The sequence below is a fragment of the Triticum aestivum genome, chromosome 2B (genome assembly GCF_018294505.1).
Source record: "Triticum aestivum cultivar Chinese Spring chromosome 2B, IWGSC CS RefSeq v2.1, whole genome shotgun sequence".
Lineage (NCBI taxonomy): Eukaryota > Viridiplantae > Streptophyta > Magnoliopsida > Poales > Poaceae > Triticum > Triticum aestivum.
Window position 1 is genome coordinate 583570656 of NC_057798.1, and position 26593 is coordinate 583597248.

A 26593-nucleotide genomic window follows, 5' to 3' on the forward strand; every position below is an offset into this window, starting at 1 on the left:
TAAACATCAACATTTGATGCTCCTTCTTTATTTATACCTCCGCGACCTTAAGCATTCTGAAGAGCTTGGGAATTGTTTTGTTCATCCCTTGCATATTATAGCTCATCACAAAGCCTTTATAGCTTGGTGGCAGTGATTGAAGAACTCTGTCAATAACACAATCAACGAGAAGATCAACTCCCAGCTGAGTCAAGTGATTATAATACCCAGACATTTTGAGTATGTGTTCACTGACAGAACTATTCTCCTCCTCCTTGCAGTTATAGAACTTGTTGGAGACTTCATATCTCTCAACCCGGGCATTTGCTTGAAATATTAACTTCAACTCGTGGAACATCTCATATGATCCATGATGTTCAAAACGTCTTTGAAGTCTCGGTTCTAAGCCGTAAAGCATGGCACACTAAACTATTCAGTAGTCAACAGATCAAGCTTGCCAGACGTTCATAACATCTACATCAGCTCCTGCAGCAGGCTTGTCACCTAGTGGTGCATCAAGGACATAATTCTTCGGTGCAGCAATGAGCATAATCCTCAAGTTACGAACACCATCGTCTTCCAACTTAGCTTTCTCTAGGAATGCATTAAAATTAAGGGGAACGGTAGCTCGGGCCATTGATCTACAACATAGATATGCAAAATATAAGACTAAGTTCATGATAAATTAAGTTCAATTAATCAAATTACTGATGAACTCCCACTTAAATAAACACCCCTAAAGTTATCTAAGTGATGCGTGATCCAAATCAACTAACCCATGTCCAGTCTTCATGTGAGATGGGTGATACGTCTCCAACGTATCTATAATTTTTGATTGTTCCATGTTGTTATATTATCATTCTTAAATGTTTTGCAACCATTTTATAATCATTTTATATCATTTTTTGGTACTAACCTATTGACATAGTGCCTAGTGCTAGTTGATGTTTTCTCGTTGTTTTTTACATCGCACAAAATCAATACCAAATGGAGTCCAAACGCAGCGAAACTTTTTGTGGATTTTTATGGACCAGAAGACACCGTATGGGCCAAGAAAGTACCTGAGGGGATCTCGGAGGGGAGCACAACCCACCAGGGCGCGCTTGGGAGCCCAGGCGCACCCAAGTGGGTTGTGCCCACCTCGGTGGCCTCCCGCATTGCCTCTTTGCTCTATAAATACCCCAATATTCCGGAAAACCTAGGGAGACGACGAAAATCAATTCCAGATGCCACAAGTTCCAAAAACACCAGATCTAATCTAGACACCATTGCGAACTGGTTCATCATGTCCATTGGTTCCTCTCCGATGATGCGTGAGTAGTTCTTCGTAGACCTATAGATCCATAGTTAGTAGCTAGATGGCTTCCTCTCTCTCTCTCTCTCTCTCTCTCTCTCTCTCTCTCTCTCTCTTTCTCTCTCTCTCGATTCTCAATACATTGGTATCTTCGAGATCCATATGATGTAAGTGTTTTGTGGTGTGTTTGTTTGATCCAATGAACTTTGACTTTATGATCAGATCTATGTTTTTATCCATGAAAGTTATTTGAGTCTTCTTTGATATCTTATATGCATGATTGATTATAGCCCCGTATTTCTTCTCCGATATTTGGGTTTTGTTTGGCTAACTCGATCTATTTTATCTTGCAATGGGAAGAGGTGCTTTGTGATGGGTTCGATCTTAAGGTGCTTGATCCCGGTGACAGAAGGGGAAACAACATGTATGTATCGATGCTATTAAGGATAACAAGATGGGGTCTATTTCTGTAACATCTGAAATTTTCAATTTGGAATGTTATACATTAGATCATCATTGCATATCATATTTTATTGCATTTTGAGTTGATCCTAGAAATTCTACGCAACTCAAGGACCTACGGAGAGAGTTGGGGATTTCGTTATTTTCATATTTGAGTTTTCTCAAATTTTGAAAAGAGGATCGTTTGGTTTTAATTATTTTTCTCTCCAAATATTTCTTTTATGAAAATTAAAGAGAGGGGATAAAATGACTTTCCCAAAATAAAGAAATATTGGAGATTAAATATTAAAATCAAATAAGAATTTTATTCGGAGTTTTATCGCTATTTTATTTTGAATTAGGAAAAATATGCGTTTTTCAAAATTGCATTATAGGCCCAAATAAATGTTCACTTTGTCCGCTATATTTTTAAAGGAGGGGCAAATTTTATTTTAGGATTTTTGGAGTCTGTTTAGTATTTCTTTTATTTGTTTTAATGCATGCGGAATTTAAAAAAAAGCGGAACCGACTTTGCCGGCCCGTACCCGACCCGGACTCCTCCGACCGGCCCTCTTAAAAGGCCCTATTCGTTCGTTAGCCTGTTCGTCAGTTTTCTTTTTCCAAGATTTTTTGCGATTATTATCGATCGCGATTTCTGCCCCGATTTTCGTTTTAGTTTAACTTTTCGCTCGTTTATCGGAATCAGGCGATTCAAGCGCCTAGATCTTCTCTCGAAGCCCTCTTTCTGTTTAACCAACTTGAACAAGAATTTTCTACTGTAAAATTTGACTTATGTCCAGATTAGTAAATGGAGCTTGTTTCTTTCGCAGTTTGAGTTTCGTTGCTTCGTTTGATTTGATTCTTTTTGCAAACCGGAGTTCTTAAGTTGAACTTTCTGGTTAGATCACTTATTTGAGTTTTACCCGTGCTTCTAGTTGAGTGCTTATTGTATGCTTGTTTGTTTGCGATAGAGTACCCGGAGTGCGAAGCATGCTACTACGAGTCTCTAGGTTTCACGGATCATCAGCAAGGCAAGTAACACTTTGATCATACCTCTTCACTACCCAGTTTTATTGCATTAGATCGATCCTCAAACAATTGCATGGTTAGGGTCTGATTAACTTTTGGGTTTTAGGAAGTAGATGAGGTAATACCTATTGTCTTGTTTATTATCAAACCTTTGGGAGTTACTTCTATGTTATGCTTATATTGCTATGCTATGCTTGTAGACGTGGTTTGGTTCGAGTGATTCATGACAGATGTGAGTATTGTTATTTAATGGTTGAACTAAGGTGGCTACTTAAATACACATCTGGGTGGATTTCTTGAAGGCACCCTGGAGTACCCAGTGGTTGTCAGGGCACCGGGAGAATCCATTGTTGTCCTAGGATATCCCGGAGTACCCGTGTAATCATCCTACGGTCCGCCACCCAGGATCAAAGGGATCATAAGATTATTCATGCTAGAAACTTCCGTGTGCAGCCACAAGCCAATATGGGCTCTGGCATAGTTGAGTAAGTTGCGTGAAGCTCTTGAAGAGGTAGACTAGCAGATGTAGTGGGTTGTAGGTGGTACTGTCTATCCAGAGTAGAGAATTAATGCTTCATAAGGACTGTGTCTCCAATCTCCGACCATGGATGTATTCGAGTCTTATGGGGAAAAGTGCGCAAACCTCTGCAGAGTGTATAAACTAATCATGGTTAGCCGTGTCCCCGGTTATAGACATCTTGAGTATCTAGTTCTTGGATTATCATGTTGATCTCATCACTCTAATATTAATTTGTTGGGTTAATGATGATGTTTAATTGGGATTGAGTTGGAGGAACCTTCTCAATGTTTAACAACCACCATGATAGTTAAATAAAAGTTATTCCTTTGTTGTAGGGAAAAATTGGGTTTATGCAAAACTGTTAACTATAGAGCTTCCCACCTGCCATATATGCATGTAGTGATAGCATTTTTTCTGTCATTACTCTATGTGTTACATTGCCAGCATATTCCATGTGCTGACTCGTTTTGCGCTGCAACATTCATGTTGCAAACTTTTCAGACGACGAGTAAAGTGCCGTAGGTTGTTGTCTTTCACTCAGTGATGCCGTTGGAGTTAATGGATAAACTTTATCTTTCAAGCCTTCCGCTGTTATCGTTTCTAGATGGCCTTAAGCCATATCATTGTAGTAAGTTCTCTTTTGAGACATCTATTATATAGTTAAGACAGAAGTCAAACAAGCCATCACGTTAGTCCACATAGATTAAATTATCTTGACCGTAAATTTAAGAGATTAACGGCTGAGATTTAGAAGAAGCAGTGTTACATACAAATATTTCCATGAACAAACAGTTTGGCGTGTCACGTACAACACGTCTCTTTTTTTTTGAACCAACATGTCTTTCTACTAAAAGGTATATATAGAAAAACTGCCTTTGCTTGGTGTACTATAAAGTACGTCAATCAAAAAGAAGATAAAACAGACAATTAGGAAAGTACCCTGTCCGTATAAAGGAATAGCAGGAAGAGACCGACCATCGCAACGCAACCCAAAAAAAGAAAGCGCCCCCCACCCAAAAAAAGAAAGCGTCCTCTAAAAAAACAGAGAAGCATCATGGGTATAATATACATCGGTGCTGATCTCCTATATAATTTAAGCAAATTAATTAATGCAGACTTCTCCTTTTTCTATGCACAAACAAAAGAACAATCTAAAGAACAATCTGTACTGCTGCTTAGTGATCCATGTTGGGATAACAAACATTTTCTACCCAAACTGAAATATAGATTTGATAAAAAGAAAAATCAAAATATATGTTTACGTATATACATATCAAAGAGAGTGGAGCAAAGGGATTATCACAATACTTTTTCTGATAGTAAAGCAACAAGATAGTATTGACTTCAAAATACAGATTTTCTTTTGCCATATGTTGTTTTTCGAATTTTTAATTCATTGTAATGAAATCACAACTAAAATTGTAATTTAGAAAATGCAAATAATCAAGTGTACCATATATTATGACACATAGGGAACATTATATAACTATATTAGAAGGACATGTAGAGCCATCATGGAAAAGCCGCTCAACTCCCGGAGAACCTACGATATCTCAACCATCTATGCCTGATAGGAAGGCGAGAGTGACACATACAACCATCAAGAAAAAGTTTCATAACTCTAGAGTAAAATGATTATGCAAATATTTTACGTTTGCTTAGAATAATTTGTAGCCTTAATTGTTTGGAGACCAGCAGAATGAGAAAAAAATCGAATAAATGGTGGAGATTTAGCACTTTAGAGTTGTGATATTTGAACGGCTTAGATTTAGTACCATTAGGGCACAACTCATGCAGTAGAATATTTTTTTAAGCACCCACGCAATACTAGAATCAACCCTTCCTACAACAACAACAAAAAAAGAATCAAACCTTCCTAGACAAATCGATGTGTACAAGTCGGTTACGTGCGTACAAACGCAAAGTCCTGCTCCCGGCACAAAAAAGGAAGGCAAAATCCAGCTTGGTTGCGTGTAGTTATTATGAGTCCGTCAAAAGGACAGACAGGCACCAAGCCAATACATGTACGGTGGTTCTAAGAAAAGCAAATATATTTCCCTACTCCGTAAAGGACACGGATAGGTAATAGGGATAGCAACTTGCAAAAAATGAAATGAATGCATGTAACAACTCTTTTGTTTTTTATTCTCATTCCATGCGACAAATTGACATTGTTTTATGCTAGCAAATACATCTTCCGTGGTGAAAAATAGTTGTTTGATTTACGCATGAAATTTAACTAATTAAAAACAGGAACGTGCCTAGGAGTCTACCAATCAGACATGTGGTAACATGCATAGAAATATCTACGTGCATATATTTGTACTCGGGCACGTTTAATACTCTACACGGATCGAAATAGAAGATCATTTAGTGTTCAGTCTAGCATAAACATTTAGTATCAATTCCAGCAAAAAAAAACATTTAGTATCGAATCCTGTATATTGAGAAAAAACAATCAGTACCACCTTGATATGTACAGAGTCGGCAAAGCAAAGAAACAATGACCCCGTAACAGGGTATTTAACATTGAAGAAATCATAATTATAGCAAGAGATACTGGAGCAAGGTTTACACAACAAGATCAGAAGAGATTTATAGCTCGGCAAAAAATAGTTATGTGAATTTGGTATGTGGACAGATTTAACCTAAACTTGAAATGCAGAACAAAAAATAAATCTTGACGTTAACTATCTTGGATGTTAGATGTATATCCGTGTGTGTCTAATAGTAGGAATTTAGATTCATAACTATACGTAGATTGATAAGAGTGACGTAGGGAGGACTTGGGGCATATTGATTAGCCAATGATCACAAGTAATATATCTAAATAATAGTAGTAAACAACACTTTGTACAAAGTGTATATTGTGTAAAAATAGCAACTAACTGAAAAATCAAATAAAAAGCGCATGTCTTAAGGTGTATCAATGCTGTCATCCTCATGCACTTGCTGGTGGCGCGCCATGAGCAATCTGTATCGCTGGAACATACTGGGAGCTAGCATGTGGTGTGTTGTGGACGCAACGGTTGGAAAGTCACCGGTCGAAGCTAGAAGAATCCGGCGATAGTGAACTAAGGATCAGTTTGTCATTCTAGAGAAGACGACGATGAAAGGGGCTGGACAAGCATCCTAAATTCGGCAAGACATATCTACATTCTCGACGAAGCCAATGTTTGCCATGCATTGCCAATTGGATAAAAATTCAGAACAGCAAATCACTAACCGTCATCGTCCAATCATATGAATGACGCGATCCAAGATCACCTAGACGAAACATAGACAAAAAAGGGACCCAAGATCTGGCTATGACCGAAGCTCCCCACTCGCTCCACTAACTCCCATAAGCATTGTCGGAATGAGAACATGACGGGAGAACTTACTCAACGTCGCCAATGATATGCCATCGCATGGACACAGTAAGCTAGACACCAAGACTGGGCGCGTGCAGAGCTGGGGAGATCTAATCATGGTCTATCGCAAATCGAGCTTTTCCCAACCTCAGTGACATCAGAAGGTATCCAGAAGTGAGGGGAACCGACGATGGCGGTAACACTTACATGGAATCCTCATAACCTTTACCAACTGGGACATTAAGCAAGGTCTCAAACATGTTTTCATCAGAAAAGCATGCTTGATGTTTTATTATATTTTCAGTGATACATCAAATGCAAATATTGTAGATAATAAAATCAGCTACCAATTTTTACCGAGTAAATAATTAAAAGAAAAGAAATACATGGCCAATTTTTTTAGTAAAATTAGATGTCTGACCACAAATGATACATCAACGCTTCTCAACACCTGTATTATCTAAAAACATTTGAACCCCAGTAACACATCTAGCCGCGTAAATGCGCGGGTAACCCCGCTAGTTCGATGTAATAAGTGTGTGATTGCTACTCTATTATAAATCCTCAAGTACTGTGCGTGTCAGCATTACCGATCCATGGATGACACTGATGCACAGAGATCAGAATGTTTGAGGTCTGGTCGCTACAAGATGGTATCAGAGCACACGCTGAATGTAGGACACGACCACTAAACTAAAGCCCTAGATCACTACTCTCTTCTCATTTCTGACCCCTCTCCCTTTTCTACTCTTTAGGATGGCGGATACAAGGAACAAGTTTGCTCAACCCGATGAAGATACAGCTTTTGGATGACACTTGAAGGAAGTCACTAGATACCTGAACATCGGAATACCAAGCTTCACCGGAACCTACATCGCCACTTTACCTGAAGAGGAGCATTGGATGATTCGAGTTCAAGTTCCAAGGAGGACGTTCATGCCAGTCATTGAGCCCATAGAGTTTTCCTTTGATGCACCAACCTGGAGTCTAGGAGAGAGCATGGCAGCCCACATCACCATGGGACGCATTGGAGAAGTTTACCACAAAGATCTCAAGGATACTATCTACCAGATTTGTGGGCGCCGAGATGAGCAATGGGAGATGATCAGCACCAGGAAGGATAGATCTATTGCAGCTTTCATCCAGGAGTTAAACCAGCATATTCGTCGCCAGGAGAACTAGATGTGCGTAGGCATGATAGATCTGAAGAAGGCAATGAACATGATCACAAACCTAGAGGAAGAACTCAAGTCTCCACGTGATGGATATGAGGAGAAAATGACGATACTCGTGGAGAAGAATGACGATTTGACGAGGAAGCTAGGAGTATTCATGGGAGACCTCGCGCCAGGAGGAGAAGACGATGATTCCACTTGCCCGGAGAACTACATCATCATCGACAACACCGACTCGGACCCCGACGATAGCGATGATAACTTTGTTGATGAAGCTGCAGCAGATATCATGGAGTCTTCCACCGATCAATTTTTCTAGTCGACCACCATATCAGTAGTAGTATTCCCCCATGTATACAGTATAGTCCGAGCATTTTTGTAACGATAGTTAGACCGATGTATGCCCTTGTTTGAATTGATTGAAGTGATATGATTGTGTTTGTCTCATGTGCACACCCACTAGTTTCTTTAGTTGAGCTTTCATACATTTATAGCTCTAATGCATCCGTTCCATGGCAATCCCTACTCCTCATGTTGACATCAATTGATGGGCATCTCCATAGCCCGTTGATTATCCTCGTCAATGTGAGACTTTCTCCTTTTTTGTATTCTTCACACAATCCCCATCATCATATTCTATTCCACCCATAGTGCTATATCCATGGCTCACGCTCATGTATTGCATGAAAGTTGAAAAAGTTTGAGATTATTTAAGTACGAAACAATTGTTTGGCTTGTCATCGGTGGTGTATAAGATGGGCGCATTTTTGTGTGACAAAAACGAAGCATAGCCTAACTATATGATTTTGTAGGGATGAACTTTCTTTAGCCATGTTATTTTGAGAAGACATGATTGCTTTGATTAGTATGCTTGAAGTATTACTATTTCTTATGTCAATATGAACTTTTATTTTGAATCATTTGGATCTGAACATTCATGCCACAATAAAGAAAATTACATTGAGAATTATGCTAGGTAGCATTCCACATCAAAAATTCTGTTTTTATCATTTACCTACTCGAGGACAAGCAGGAATTAAGCTTGGGGATGCTTGATACGTCTCCAACGTATCTATAATTTTTGATTGTTCCATGCTATTATATTACCTGTTTTGGATGTTTATGGGCTTTACTTTACACATTTATATCATTTTTGGGACTAACCTACTAACCGGAGGCCCAGCCTGTATTGTTGTTTTTTTGCCTATTTCAGTGTTTCGAAGAAAAGGAATATCAAACGGAGTCCAAACGGAATGAAACCTTCGGGAGCATAATTTTTGGAACGAACGTGATCTAGAGGACTTGGAGTGCAAGTCAAGAAGCAGCTGAGGCAGCCACGAGGGTGGAGGGCCCCCCCTACTGGGCGCGCCCCTATCTCGTGGGCCCCTCGGGCGGCCACCGACGTACTTCTTCCTCCTATATATACCCATGTACCCCGAGAACATCAAAGGCGACCATGAAAAACTATTTCCACCAACGCAACCTTCTGTATCCGCGAGATCCCATCTTGGAGCCTTCGTCGGCGCTCCGCCGGAGGGTGAATCGACCATGGAGGGCTTCTACATCAACACCACAACCCCTCCGATGAGTTTTGAGTAGTTTACCACAAACCTTCAGGTCCATAGTTATTAGCTAGATGGCTTCTTCTCTCTTTTTGGATCTCAATACCATGTTCTCCTCGATCTTCTTGGAAATCTATTCGATGTAACTCTTTTCATGGTGTGTTTGTCGAGATCCGATGAATTCTGGGTTTATGATCAAGTTTATCTATGACAAATATTTGAATCTCCTCTGAATTCTTTTATGTGTGATTAAGTTATCTTTGCAAGTCTCTTTGAATTATCAGTTTAGTTTGGCCTACTAGATTGATCTTTCTTGCAATGGGAGAAGTGCTTAGCTTTGGGTTCAATCTTGCGGTGTCCTTTCCCAATGACAGCAGGGGCAGCAAGGCACGTATTGTATTGTTTCCATCAAGGATAAAAAGATGGGGTTTATATCATATTGCATGAGTTTATCCCTCTACATCATGTCATCTTTCTTAATGTGTTACTCTGTTCTTTATGAACTTAATACTCTAGATGCATGCTGGATAGCGGTTGATGTGTGGAGTAATAGTAGTAGATGCAGACAGGAGTCGGTCTACTTGTCACGGACGTGATGCCTATATACATGATCATGCCTAGATAATCTCATAATTATTCGCTTTTCTATCAATTGCTCGACAGTAATTTGTTCACTCACCGTAATACTTATGCTATCTTGAGAGAAGCCACTAGTGAAACCTATGGCCCCCGGGTCTATCTTTTATCATATAAGCTTTCAATCTACTTTTATTTGCATCTTTACTTTTCCAATCTATATTATAAAATACCAAAAATATATTTATCTTATCATATTATCTCTATCAGATCTCACTTTCACAAGTGGCCGTGAAGGGATTGACAACCCCTTTATTGTGTTGGTTGCGAGTTCTTTGTTTGTTTGTGTAGGTGCGTGGGACTTTTGAGGAGCCTCCTACTGGATTGATACCTTGGTTCTCAAAAACTGAGGGAAATACTTACGCTACTATTGTTGCATCACCCTTTCCTCTTCAAGGAAAACCAACGCAAGCTCAAGACGTAGCACTCATACTCTTTCACTGTATTATCCATACTAGTTTAATTTCTTTTTGTAGCTTTCTTCTTGTGTGTTTGATAAACTTTAAGAAAACCAAAAATATTAGTTAGTTTAATTTCCATGCTTGTAGTAGTAATTAAAAGAAAACCCAAAAAGATTTCTCGTTCTTCTTTTACTTGTTGGGAGCTTTCCCGTGTAAATGTTTTATTTCTTTTCTTTCCTTTGGGGTCAAGAGGAGAAGACCATAATGAAAATGTTTAGTGGCTCTCATATGCATGATTGTTGATTTAACTTAGAGCCCATATTATCTTGTCTTCTCCCTTTAATTGAATGTCTGCAGATTCCAGCTTAGTCCAATGCACGTGCACTATTATTATTATTATCCACACCGTTCGGTCATACAAGTGAAAGGCAATAATGATGATATATGATGGTCTGATTGAGATGAGAGAAGCTGGTATGAACTCGACCTCTCTTGTTTTTGTAAATATGATGTGTTCATCGTTCCTGATTCAGCCTATTATGAATAAACATGTTTGCAATGACAATTAGAGATTATAGTTGCTTATGCCATGCTTAATTAGCTAGGAGTTTATAATGGTTTACCTTGTGTGCCAACATGCTATTAAAATGGTTGTGATGTGGCATGATAGGGTGGTATCCTCCTTTTAATGATTCGAGTGACTTGACTTGGCACACGTTCACGTATGTAGTTGAAACAAAATCAACATAGCCTTCACGATATTTATGTTCATGGTGGATTATATCCTACTCATGCTTGCACTCGGTGTTGATTAATTTTAATGCATGTTCATGACTGTTGTCGCTCTCTCAGTTGGTCGATTCCCAGTCTTTTGCTAACCTTCACCTATACTAAGCGGGAATACTGCTTGTGCATCCAAACTCCATAAACCCCAAAGTTATTCCATATGATTCCACCATACCTTCCTATATACGGTATTTACCTGCCGTTCCAAGTAAATTTGTATGTGCCAAACTCCAAACCTTCAAATGAAATTTTGTTTTGTATGCTCAAGCAGCTCATGTATCAACTAGGTATGTCGGTATCTTCCATGCTAGGTGGGTTATTCTCAAGGGGAGTGGACTCCGTTCCTCATTCATGAGAAAATGGCTGGTAACCGGGATGCCCAGTCCCATGATCAAAAAGATCAAAGCAAATTAAAATAATTAAACAAGACTCCCCCAGGGTTGTTGCTAGTTGGAGGCACTCGTTGTTTCGAGCAAGCCATGGATTGATGCTCGTTAGTGGTGGGGGAGTATAAACTTTACCATTCTGTTTGGGAACCACCTATAATGTATGTAGCATGGAAGATATCGAGATCTCATAGTTGTTGCGTTGAAAGTGAAAGTATACCACTCAAAATGTTATTCATCTCTATTTTAAAATCGAGCTCTAGCACCTCTACAAATCCATGCTTCCCTCTGTGAAGGTCCTATCTATTTACTTTTATGTTGAGTCATCACCCTCTTATTAAAAAGCACCCGCTGGAGAGCACACTGTCATTTGCATTCATTACTATTAGTTATATTGGGTATGACTTGACTGGATCTCTTTCACCATGAATTACAATGTTTAGTCAGTCCTTGATCTTTAAAGGTGCTCTGCGTTTATGTTTTGCGGTCTCAGAAAGGGCTAGTGAGATACCATCTTGTTATATCATATTATGATTGTTTTGAGAAAGTGTTATCATCCGAGTTTTATTATTATTACTCCCTAGCTGATTATGCCATTGATATGAGTAAACATGAGACCTAAGTGTTATTGTAAATACGGTTAGTTCATAATCTTTGCTGAAAACTTGAATGCTGGTTTACATATTTACAACAACAAGAGCAAACAGAGTTTGTAAAAGTTTTTCTTTATCACTTTCAGTTTATCAACTGAATTGCTTGAGGACAAGAAAATGTTTAAGCCTGGGGGAGTTGCTACGTCTCCAATGTATCTACTTTTCCAAACACTTTTGCCCTTGTCTTGGACTCTAACTTGCATGATTTGAATGAAACTAATACGGACTGGCGCTGTTTTCAGGAGAACTGCCATGGTGTTGTTTATTGTGCAGAAAACAAAAGTTCTTGGAATGACTTGAAAACCCACGGAGATAACTTTTGGAAGATATAAAAAATACTGGCGAAAGAATCAAGGCCAGGGGGCCCACACCCTGTCCACGAGAGTGGGAGGCGCACCCCCTCCCCCTGGGCGCGCCCCCTATCTCGTGGGCCCCCTGATGCTCCACTGACCTCAACTCCAACTCTATATATTCTGTTTCGCGGAGAAAAAAATCAGATAGAAAGTTTCATCACGTTTTACGATGCGAAGCCGCCGCCAAGCCCTAATCTCTCTTGGGAGGGCTGATCTGGAGTCCGTTCGGGGCTCCGGAGAGGGGGATTCGTCGTCGTTGTCATCATCAACCATCCTCCATCACCAATTTCATGATCCTCACCGCCGTGCGTGAGTAATTCCATCGTAGGCTTGCTGGACGGTGATGGGTTGGATGAGATTTACCATGTAATCTAGTTAGTTTTGTTAGGGTTGATCCCTAGTATCCACTATGTTCTGAGATTGATGTTGCTATGACTTTGCTATGCTTAATGCTTGTCACTCGGTCCCGAGTGACATGATTTCAGATCTGAACCTATTATGTTTTCATGAATATATGTGAGTTCTTGACACTATCTTGCAAGTCTATAGTCACCTATTATGTGTTATGATTCGACAACCCCAAAGTGACAATAATCGGGATACTTCTCGGTGATGACCGTAGTTTGAGGAGTTCATGTATTCACTATGTGCTAATGCTTTGGTCCAATTCTCTATTAAAAGGAGGCCTTAATATCCCTTAGTTTCCACTAGGACCCCGCTGGCATGGGAGGGTAGGACAAAAGATGTCATGCAAGTTCTTTTCCATAAGCACGTATGACTATATTCAGAATACATGCCTACATTACATTGATGAACTGGAGCTAGCTCTGTGTCACCCTATGGTATAACTATTACATGAGAAATTGCATCCGACGTAATTATCCATCACTGATCCAATGCCTACGAGCTTTTTACATATTGTGCTTTGCTTATTTACTTTTCCGTTGCTACTATTACAATTACTACAAAACTGCTATCATTACCTATGCTACTGTTACCTCTACTATCATACTACTTTGCTACTAAACACTTTGCTGCAGATACTAAGTTATCCAGGTGTGGTTGAATTGACAACTCAACTGCTAATACTTGAGAATATTCTTTGGCTCCCCTTGTGTCAAATCAATAAATTTGGGTTGAATACTCTACCCTCGAAAACTGTTGCGATCCCCTATACTTGTGGGTTATGAGTAGTCTCATAGTTTGATGTACACTAACACTTCCTATGTTGATTGTTGGACTAGCACCGAGACGCAAGAGGAAATAGACATCAGGGATAATGCTCGATAGGTTAACTAAATCTAGAGGAGGAAGAATGGAGATCCGTTTTGAGGCAGGTTTAAAGGGCTACGTGATGCTACAGAGTCATCCAAGTTAGTATCAGAGGCAGCGGTTGCCGTTAGGTGTCATGCATGTATCCTCCCAACATGGATTTAGTACACGAATGACAAAGACGAAACCCAGTTCAACATGTTCCTTGACCATTTATCTATAAGTATGGTTATGTATGGAAATTAGTAATATCATCTTGGTCTACCCCATACTTTCTGGGTTGCTGGTAATGAGACTCCCATAATTTTTAACGGATGAGGTTCAAGTTGGATAGCCAAGATGATGCAACCAGACAAACATGCACCCATGTTTCAAGTCTGCTCTGCGACAGTATCGGCATAACTTGAGGAAAATTCTCTTTGAAGGCAAGGCTAACAGTGAACTTGCCCAAACATCTCCAGTCGAAATTATATCGGATGAAGACTAGAGAGGCCTCGTTAAACACTGGTATGATCCAAAGTACCAAGTACATTATATATATGTGATCAAATCACATGTTAAACTCCTATTTACACTTGTGCCTCACAAATGTATCTTCTTGTAGGTGAACTGTTCAAAGAACAAGGCCAACCGTATGAAAGTGAAATTCCAACAGACGACAGGATCTCGTAGCTATATCGCACACTGCGAGGCTCTTGTAATTAGCTGATGTTTCACTCTTTTTATTGTGCCATATTATCAGATCTATATTGACTTGTTCCAAATGCAAAGGAAAGCCCGCAAGGACCAAAAAGTACCTAAACCAAATGTTGTGGAAATCTTCAAGGACTGTCACACCAGCAAGACGAAGGGCATGACTACACCAGTCAAAGCCGCTGTTGTAAGTTCTTAATCCTCATGCCTTTTAACTACTACTTACTATGACTCATGCATTGAACTGCACGGTTTGCAGCCAATGTCTATTACTCTTTTCAATTTCATACACAATTGACTTAGCGTATCATTCCACCGTACAAAGTTTAAAAGAGAGGAGTGATGTTCCTTTGATCTTGATCTGTAATCTAGTTCCGTGTTGGACTTGTCTATTCAACGTTACAATTGCTTGTTTGTCTGTTCTCAGTTGTTTTGTGATATGAATGATGTTATACTATGCTTACCGTATTATAAACCTTGTCTCTTTATCCTTAGTTGTTAATACAATGTGAAGAAATAGACAATACGTTAGCCATGGTACATGGTCATATGTTTGGAACCCGGTTTTATTATGTACTTTGCAGTAAAATACAACGAATATTTTACACGGGTTCACCAGAAAAAGTTCTGTATATAGACCAAAGCTATTTTGTTTGGTTTTGCTGCCTCATATCTTCTGTTCTGGTACTACTAATGTAAAAACTCAACTTTTTAACAAGCTATGGAACAAATGGTGGAACCGCCACCTTTTGAAGGTGATGAGGCAACTAAAACCGCAATGTCACCTCTTGCTATAGTGGGTCAGTACCTGTCCACTAACAGTGCCAAAAGCACGTTCCTCCATAATAATAGTTTGGTTGTTAAGGCAATCTCGTCCAACTGCCTCATGATCAAGATATGTAAGGTCAAAGAAATGTTATATCTGCGCTCCAAACACAAGTCCATTCCCTAACAGAGACCCTTTGTGAAACAAGGACAACCATTGTTCGATGTTGTCAAGATATGCATGGTTTTGAAACCAGACTGTCATACATTTGCTATGTTGTTCAGGATCCTAGGAGAAATGAAGGCGAAGGTTATCATGATCCATCGGAAAGTACGGCATGAAAACATAACAGTCAGGTCAAATGAACTGAGCTTCTGAACTTCTGGTGGTTCATTTATCTATCGGGCTGTTAAATTTTATGACAACCTTCCTTTTGTTTTATGGTTGTAATTTTTTTTGTTGCGATACAAAATTTGTTCTTAATGTGCAGCGGACCGGCTGAAGAAAACAGCAAGCCATTTTTTTATAGTGTAGGGTGTTCCCTATATTTGCACTGGTGGCGAACTTTGATGCCCAATGGATGTAATCTGTGGACTCGACTTAATAGGCCATCGTTAGTTTCTGGATTATTTATCCCCCTAGTCTTCTTTTTCCTTGGTTTGCTAGTGGTCGCACAACCATGGGCCATATACGGACCATGGTAACCTTGAGCCTGCTATGGGTCGTAGGACCCATGGGCCTCCTACAGGCCGTCGGATAAATGGGCTCCAACAGCCCGTAGATTCAGTGGGCCTCAGGTCTTCGGATAAATGGGCCCACATGGGCCATAAACGGGCGTAATTGGTATCAGGCCAACACGATAAAAAGGCCGGAAGACAGCAAAGGCTTAATTCAGTCACGGGCATAATGGGTTGTTAATGGGCCAGAATATAGGACGGGCTGGAAACGGCGCAACGGGTTGACAGGCCATAAACGGGCCGATTCTAATCACGGGCCGAATGTGGCCCATTAGAGGAACAGGCCAATAACGGGCTGGAATTAATCGAGGGCCGGAAAGGAGCCCAAGAATGTATGGGTCGTCAGTAGGCCAAAAGCAGACATGGGCTGGAAGTGGCCCATGTGAATCATGGGCCATTACTGGGCATAAAGAAATTTACTGTTTATTACGGGCGAGAGTCACTGTGCCCAATTAAAGGGCCCAAAGATACAAAAGGCCTCGTATGGGCCGAAAGACGTCGTGGGCCATACATGGGCCAAAAATGAAACGGGCTGGTATTATACTAAACGGCCCACATGACGTTGTTGGCCGATTTTGTGAATGCCATAACGGGTCGTGAGTTACCGGGCCATAAAATGGGCTATATGCGAATAGACTATTAACAGGCTTTTCATGGGCCGACCCGCTATATTTTGACCAAGTCAAACGGGTCGGCCTTTGTAAGCTAAATGGGCCAGTGTTGGACCGTCGCACGTGTTGACATATCATAGGAGCGTATCTGACCCAATGACGAGCTGACATGTGTTTCCTCCGGCCAACGAGAATTTTACACATGGAAAATAGCCATTGGTCGTTGCTGTTAATGGGTTATCGGATCAAAAACTGGGCCCAGTAGACAAACGGCGACCCGTTACAGTGGATGCCACGTGTCGGTTACCCTTGACGAAAGCACATCCAAGACGCATCATTTATCGTCATGGAAGTGAACACTTTCGTGATGATAATTTTGGTATTGTCATGGAACACTTCTACGACCGCACAGGTATGACTATCTTGATTCCGTCATAAAATCATCATGGATGTACATGCATGACAGAAAACGTGACCTACTATGACAAACATGTATCATCATGGAAGTGTATTTTTTGTAGTGTGAGTTTGAGAATTGCACACAATTTGTACAAAAACTACTCAGATGCCCTTGGATCCCATATCCAATGACCTCGAAGCTCGTATCACCGTAGCATCTCAGATGAGGGAGGACATCATATTCTCTTTTATGTAAGAACTAGCAAGAGGCCCATGCGTTGCACAGAACATCAAGATGCATTTAGACGAGTTGTTTATCTTGTGGGAGACAAGGATGAACTAAGGAAGGCCTTATCTAAAAATGTGGAGAGGGGTGCAGGTACCGTTTTGCAAAATTGACATGGTTTGGTTCTATCTGTCAGATATAGATCGGATAGTTTATATTACAGGATGGCAGGCACACCATCATCACCAACTCATTTTTTATAAGAGTAGAGATATCATGTGCTACCACACCTTAGAAGCTTTGGTGATACAAGCTCTTCGGAGCCGTTGGATCTATGATCCAACAACTCCTTGGTGGTTCGAATGTTTTTTTGCAGAAAAGCCCCAAAAGAGTTAGGGCACTACTCACAAGCACAAAGACTGCTCAGAGGCCATTGGATCTCAGATCGAACAACCTCGAAGCTCGTATCACCGTAGCATCCAAGCTGCAAGAGCACTTGCACGGAAGAATATGAGGTGTTCCCACACCGTAAATTCTATGGTGATACGAGTTCCCGGGAGATCTAACGGTGCATAGTAAGAGGTTTGAATGTTCTTGCAATATAGGTCTCAAAGAGTTTGGGAATTGCTAAGAAAGTACAAGTACTACGCATGTGGCATCAGATCAGAGATCATATGCCCTAGATGCTCGTATCACCGTAGCGGCTAATTAAGCTGCGGGGAGCACCTAGTATGAGCTACTGGGAGCCGTTGGTTCCAAGATGCAGCGGCACACACGGGGCTTGAATATTTTATTTGCAAAAAAACTTGGAAAGTTTGGCAATTGCGCATAATTACAAAGACTACTCGCAAGCCATTGGATCTCAGATCCAACGACGTAAAAACTCGTATCACCATAGCATCTAAGCTGCGGGTGCATGTGATATTCTATGCCGCTGTCATTTTTGTTCCTAAATCTGCAAAATACGTGTAACTGCTGCCGTAACTTGTCTAACCAAAGAAAGTGTTTGTGCAAAAAAAAACATCCTACATTGAAATATCGGAACAACACACGGGGGTCCCACTTGTCATTGATCAAATTTGGAACTAAAACTAACAAATCTGAAAGATGAGATCCGAACTAGCAACCTGGAATACATAGCGTATGTCGATAGCCTGATTTTATACAGTACACTCTGTATTACATTGTGTAGAGTAGAGGGAGTGGCTCGTCAACACGTGCATGACCGTTTATTCACTTACTGGTGGGTCCCTTGTCTGCGATCTCTCTCTCCTCTCCATCTAGTACAACCTTTAGACGCACAGGCACACACAAATAGCTGCGCGAGCTTGCCGTGATGTTATTATAACTAAAAACTTCTTGGAAAATAGAAGGATCGCCTAGAACAAGAGACGTTGTGGCTGATCGAGACGGAGCTAACCATACCTATCCTCCGTGCCATGTTAGCATGATGAAGTTGTGTGGCTAGTGGGGTATTTTCGACCAACAGGCTGGGTCCCAAGGTCGAAACATAGGTAGTACGTCTGATACAGTATATTTTTACACACATATTTTTCCTCCGTGTAGAGACGTGGCACACACCACCACGCGGTTTGTGGGTCCTCCCGGGTGGTGCACGCATATTATCTTTCTTACCAAAATGTGGGACGCCCTACCGCGCGTTTTCAGGGTCCTCCTCGGTCATAGCACCAAAGCAAGTAAATGAGTCGTCAAATCACATAAGCCCACCTTTCCCGCCAAGTACTCTAATGAAGCACGGTGGCTAGATAGTTGGGCTAGTGCGACCGATTTTCTAGGCCGCTGCCACATTTATTTTTCACCCCTTTTTCTCTCCTTGCCGGCAGTTAAATTCAAATATCCACCGTGATACGTCTCCATCGTATCTATAATATTTGATTGTTCCATGCCAATACTATTCAACTTTCATATACTTTTGGCAACTTTTTATATTACTTTTGGGACTAACATATTGATCCAGTGCCCAGTGCTAGTTCCTGTCTGTTGCATGTTTCATGTTTCACAGAAACCCCATATCAAACGGAGTCCAAACGGGATAAAAACAGACGGAGAATTATTTTGAAATATTTGTGATTTTTGGGAAGTAAAATCAACGCGAGACGGTGCCCGAGGGGGGCAGGAGATAGGGGGGGCGCCCCAGGGAGGCAGGCACGCCCTGGACTCTCCTAGGCCCCCCATAAGGCTGTTGACGCTCTTATTTTGCCGCAATAAAGCTAATTTTATGAGAAAGATCTGGACGAAAGATTCACCCCAATCAGAGTTATGGATCTCCGGATATAAAAGAAACGGTGAAGGGGCAGAAGTGGGAACGCAGAAATGGAGAGAGACAGAGAGACTGGTCCAATCTCGGAGGGGCTCTCGGCCCTCCCACGCCATGGGAGACAAGGACCAGAGGGTAAACCCTTCTCCCATCTAGGGAGAAGGTCAAGGAGGAATAAGAAGAAGGGGGCCCCTCTCCCCCTTGCTTCCGGTGGCGCTGGAACGCCACCGGGGGCCATCATCATCACCGCGATCTTCACCAACAACATCACCGCCTTCATCACCAACTCTTCCCCCCTCTATGCAGCGGTGTAACCCTCTCTTACCCGCTGTAATCTCTACTTAAACATGGTGCTCAACTCTATATATTATTTCCCAGTGATGTATGGCTATCTTATGATATTTCAGTAGATCCGTTTTGTCCCATGGGTTAATTGATGATCGTGATTGGTTTGAGTTGCATGTTTTATTATTCGTGCTGTCCTATGGTGCTCTCTGTGTCGCACAAGCGTGAGGGATCCCTGCTGTAGGGTTTCCAATATGTTGATGATTTGCTTATGGTGGGTGGCGTGAGTGAACAGAAGCATAGACCCGAGTAAGTAGGTTGTTTGTGTATGGGTTAAAGGGGACTTGATACTTTAATGCTATGGTTGGGTTTTACCTTACTGAATCTTTAGTAGTTGCGGATGCTTGCTAGAGTTCCAATCATAAGTGCATATGATCCAACAAGATAAAGTATGTTAGCTTATGCCTCTCACTCAAATAAAATTGCAATAGTGATTACCGGTCTAGTTATCGATTGCCTAGGGACAAATAACTTTCTCGTGACAAAAATATCTCTACTAAAACTAACTTAGTTGCTTCTTTATCTAAACAGCCCCTACTTTTTATTTACGTGCTCTTTATTATCTTGCAAACCTATCCTATCACACCTACAAAGTAATTCTAGTTTCATACTTGTTCTAGGTATAGCGAACATCAAGCGTGCGTAGAGTCGTATCAGTGGCCGATAGGACTTGAGAGAATATTTGTTCTACCTTTAGCTCCTCATTGGGTTCGACACTCTTACTTATTGAAAGATGCTACAACTATCCCGTATACTTGCGGGTCATCAAGACATTTTTCTGGTGCTGTTGCCGGGGAGTCATAGCGTGGGGTGAATATTCTCTGTGTGCTTGTTTGCTTTATCACTAAGTAAAAAAAATTTGCTGTTCTAAGTTGTTCTCTATCTTTAATTATGGATATGGAACACGAAATACAAAAAAAATAGGTGTACTTGCTACTCATGGAGATGGGGAACCTCCTAAAACCCTCGATGCTCGTTATGTTCAAGATATTATGTACTACTTTGATAATCTTGAGAAAACCGCATTCAATTATGTTATGGGAGACACGTTGGATCAACGTGAATACTTTAGGGATTATCGCTTGACACAAAAATGGAAACTATTATGGGATCAAATTCATATATTACATTGGTATGCTCGTCAACTATGCTTGATACATGATTATACTTGTTGCTCTAGGATGAAGGCTCCACGCCTTCCCTTTTCATGCAAATTCAATGATAATAAAACCTTAGCTTCTTATGCTAATGGTGTATATGATTACTATGATGTGGAACAAATAGTAGAATTTGTTGCTTTTATGGGTGCTTATGAGATTGAACCTATGTTTAAAGAGTTTGATGATTTTGATGATTCAGTTTATAGCCCTGAAAATTTTGCTACACTTAAATATTGTTATAAGAATTATGAATACAATTACAATATTGATGCATTTATTGAGAAAGTCTGCTATCCAATAAGAGACTAATATTTTGCAGGAGTCTATGGAAGAAGAAATTGATGAAACTGTGAGCTCATTGGATGAAAAAATGATGAGGAGAGCGAAGAACAAAAGGAGGAAGAGCGGATTAGCTACCCGTGCCCACATTCTAATGAGAGTAACTCTTCAACTCATACATTGTTTAATTCCCCTTCGTGCTTACCGAAGGATGATTGCTATGATGATTGTTATGATCCCGTTGATTCTCTTGAATTACCCCTTTTTGATGATGCTTGCTATGCTTGTGGCCAAGATGCCAATATGAATTATGCTTATGGAGATGAACTTGCTATAGTTCCTTATGTTAAACATGAAATTGTTGCTATTGCACCCACGCATGATAGTTCTATTATCTTTTTGAATTCTCCCAACTACACTATATCGGAGAAGTTTGTGCTTACTAAGGATTATATTGATCGGTTGCCTTTTACCATTGCACATGAGGATTTTGATGAATATAATATGCATGTGCTTGCTGCTCCTACTTGCAATTATTATGAGAAAGGAACTACATCTACGTCTCTTTATGTTTCCAACACGATAGAATTGCAAGAAACTGCTAATACTATGCATTGGCTTTTACTTGGTGTGCCCGAATTGTGCTTTTATGACATGCCGATGCATAGGAAGAGAGTTAGACTTCGTTGTTGCTTTATATATGTTGCTTTGTGCTCATTACTAAATTACAAATCATTGTTAATTAAAATTGGCTTTGATATATCTTGGGATCCGGGTGGATCCATTACTTGAGCACTATATGCCTAGCTTAATGGATTTAAAGAAAGCGCTGCCAGGGAGTGATATGTCTCCAACGTATCAATAATTTTGTATTGCTCCATGCTACTTTATCTACTGTTTTAGGAAATATTGGGCTTTATTATCCACTTTTATATTATTTTTGGGACTAACCTATTAACCAGATGCCCAACCCAGATTTGCTGTTTTATGCCTATTTCAGTGTTTCGAGGAAAAGGAATATCTGACGGAGTCAAAACAGAACGAAATCAACTGGAGAAGTTAATTTTGGAAGGAAACCAACCCGATGGGCTTGGAGTGCATGCGAGGGGAGCCCCGGGCTGTCCACGAGGGTGGAGGGAGTGCCCCTCCCCCTGGGCGCGCCCCCCTACCTCGTGTGTAGCCTGGAGGTCCACCGACGTACCCCCTGCACCCATATATACCTACGTACCCTAAAACTTCCAGAACAGAAGATAGATCGGGAGTTCCGCCGCCGCAAGCCTTTGTAGCCACCAAAAACCAATCGGGACCCCGTTCCGGCACCCTGCCGGAGGGTGATCCCATCACCGGAGGCCATCTTCATCATCCCGGCGCTATCCATGATGAGGAGGGAGTAGTTCACCCTCGGGGCTGAGGGTATGTACCAGTAGCTATGTGTTTGATCTCTCTCTCTCGTGTTCTCTCTCGTGTTCCTCTATGGCACGATCCTAATGTATCCCGAGCTTTGCTATTGTAGTTGGATCTTATGATGTTTCTCCCCCTCTACTCTCTTGTGATGAATTGAGTTTCCCCTTTGAAGTTATCTTATCGGATTGAGTCTTTATGAGAATACTTGATGTATGTCTTGCCGTGATTATCTGTGGTGACAATGGGATATCATGTGCCACTTGATGTATGTTTTGGTGATCAACTTGCGGGTTTCGTGACATTGGGAACCTATGCATAGGGGTTGGCACACGTTCTTGACTCTCCGGTAGAAACTTTGGGGCACTCTTTGAAGTACTTTTATGTTGGTTGGATGAATCTGAGATTGTGTGATGCATATCGTATAATCATGCCCACGGATACTTGAGGTGACAATGGAGTATCTAGGTGACATTAGGGTTTTGGTTGATTTGTATCTTAAGGTGTTATTCTAGTACGAACTCTTTTGTAGATTGATCCGAAAGAATAGCTTTGTGGTGGTTTCGTACCCGACCATAATCTCTACGTTTGTTCTCCGCTATTAGTGGCTTTGGAGTGACTCTTTGTTGCATGTTGAGGGCTTGTCATATGCTCTATCTATGTTATTATTGTTGAGAGAACTTACGCTAGTGAAAGTATGAACCCTAGGCCTTGTTTCCTATCATTGCAATACCGTTTATGCTCACTTTTACCACTCGCTACCTTGCTGTTTTTATATTTGCAGATTACAAAAACCTTTATCTACTATCTATTTTGCACTTGTATCACCATCTCTTCGCCGAACTAGTGCACCTATACAATTTACCATTGTATTGGGTGTGTTGGGGACACAAGAGACTCTTTGTTATTTGGTTGCAGGGTTGTTTGAGAGAGACCATCTTCATCCCACGCCTCCTACGGATTGATAAACCTTAGGTCATCCACTTGAGGGAAATTTGCTACTGTCCTACAAACCTGTGCACTTGCAGGCCCAACAATGTCTACAAGAAGAAGGTTGTGTAGTAGACATCAGGGAGACAACCCGGAAGTTTTAGAGAGTCATTTATTTCTGTTGAGTGCTTTTATATAGTCTAAAAACAAGAAAAATAAAGAGGGGAACCTAAAAACTTTTCAAAAAGGAAAGTGAAAGTGAGAAAGACAAGCATTGTTGAAGTGGGAGCTAGCCTTGAACTTTGTTCATGCTCACGAAAACTTTGTGAATCTTAATTACATAAACTTTTCAACAAAAATAAGTATCCCCTTGTTCAATTCCATTGTATTATAAAAATAATGTGCCAAGGTTTGCCTTTAGGATGTTTACAATGCTTGTTGGTTTGTACGGTGCAGGACAGAAACTTTGGCTGTAGTGCACGATTTTAACTTTTTAACTGGAACGTCAAATGGCTCTGATTCTTTTTGCACTCTCTTGATATACAACTTTTTTATGTTTCCTAATTTTTGTAGAATTTTAAGGGTACCATAAGTATGGTGAATGTTCAGATTGCTACAGACTGTTCTGTTTTTGACAGATTCTGTTTTTGATGCATAGTTTGCTTGTTTTGATGAATCTATCAATTTATATCAGTGGATTAAGCCATGAAAAAGTTATATTACAGTAGACACAATGCAAAAACAAAATATGAATTGGTTTGCTACAGTACTTAGAGTAGTGATTTGCTTTATTATACCAACAGATCTTACCGAGTTCTGTTGAAGTTTTGTATGGATGAAGTGTCTAATCGAGGAGGTCTCGATATGAGGAAAAGGAAGAGAGGCAATAGCTCATGCTTGGGGATGCCCAAGGCACTCCAAGTAATTGTTCAAGGAGACTCAAGCATCTAAGCTTGGGGATGCCCCGGAACGCATCCCCTCTTTCTTCAACAAGTATCGGTATGTTTTCGTATTCGTTTCGTTCATGCGATATATGCAAGTCTTGGAGTGTCTTTCGCATTTAGTTTTCACTTTTCTTTTATGCACCATGCTGGTATGAGATAGTCCTTGGTGGATTTACAGAATGCTCATTGCACTTCACTTATATGTTTTGAGTATGGCTTTATAGAATGCTTCATGTGCTTCACTTATACCATTGAAGTTTGGATTGCCTGTTTCTCTTCACATAGAAAACCGCCATTTGTAGAATGCTCTTTTGCTTCACTTATATTTGTTAGAGCATGGCCATATCTTTTGTAGAAAGAATTAAACTCTCTTGCTTCACTTATATCTATTTAGAGAGATGACAGGAATTGGTCATTCACATGGTTAGTCATAAAATCCTACATAAACTTGTAGATCGCTGAATATGTTATGTTTGATTCCTTGCAATAGTTTTGAGATATAGAGGTGATAATATGTGGGAGGTACTAGTAGATGGTTGTGTTCAATAAGGATGTTGGTGTTAAGGTTTGTGATACCCGAAGCATGCACGTATGGTCTACTAACTATGTAAGCAAATTGGCGTGCATTGTATTTTGATTGTTTATCTTTGCGTGAAGATCGGGGGCACGCGATGCTTAACTCCTACCAACCTCCCCCCGAGGAGTATGCGTGTAGTACTTTGTTTCAAGGGCTTTTAAATTTTTGCAATAAGTATGTGAGTTCTTTATGACTAATGTTGAGTCCATGGATTATACGCACTCTCACCCTTCCATCATTGCTAGCCTCTTCGGTACCGTGCATTGCCCTTTCTCACCTCGAGAGTTGGTGCAAACTGCGCTGGTGCATCCAAACCCCGTGATACGATATGCTCTATCACACATAAACCTCCTTATATATTCCTCAAAACAGCCACCATACCTACCTATCATGGCATTTCCATAGCCATTCCGAGATATATTGCCATGCAACTTCCATCATCATCATATTCATGACTTGAGCATTCATTGTCATATTGCTTTGCATGATCGTAAGATAGCTAGCATGATGTTTTCATGGCTTGTCCTTTTTTAATGGCATTGCTACGCTAGATCATTGCACATCCCGGTACACCGCCGGAAGCACTCATATAGAGTCATATCTTTGTTCCAGTATCGAGTTGTAATATTGAGTTGTAAGTAAATAAAAGTGTGATGATCATCATTATAGAGCATTGCCCCATGAAAAAAAAGAAAAAAAAGAAAAAAAAGAAAAAAAAGAAAAAAAAGGAAGACCGAAGAAGCCTAAATAAAAAAGGGGCCCAAAGAAGCCCACCCAAAAAAAGAAAAAGAAAATGAAGAAAAAGAAAAGGGGCAATGTTACTATCCTTTTTCCACACTTGTTCTTCAAAGTAGCACCATGTTCTTCATATAGAGAGTCTCTTATGTTGTCACTTTCATATACTAGTGGGAATTTTTCACTATAGAACTTGGCTTGTATATTCCAACGATGGGCTTCCTCAAATGCCCTAGGTCTTCGTGAGCAAGCAAGTTGGATGCACACCCACTTAGTTTCAGTTTGAGCTTTCATACACTTATAGGTCTAGTGCATCCGTTGCATGTCAATCCCTACTCCTCGCATTGACATCAATTGATGGGCATCTCCATAGCCCGTTGATTAGCCGCGTTGATGTGAGACTTTCTCCCTTTTTGTCTTCTCCACATAACCTCCATCATCATATTCTATTCCACCCATAGTGCTATATCCATGGGTCACGCTCATGTATTGCGTGCAAGTTGAAAATGTTTGAGAATACTAAAGTATGAAACAATTGCTTGGCTAACACTGGGACAGGCATGAGGGGTACCTTGTGTTAAGAAAAGGGAGCATACAAGACTATATGATTTTGTAGGGATAACGTTGTGGAAGCATTGATATTTTGAAAGACATGATTGTTTGATGGGATGC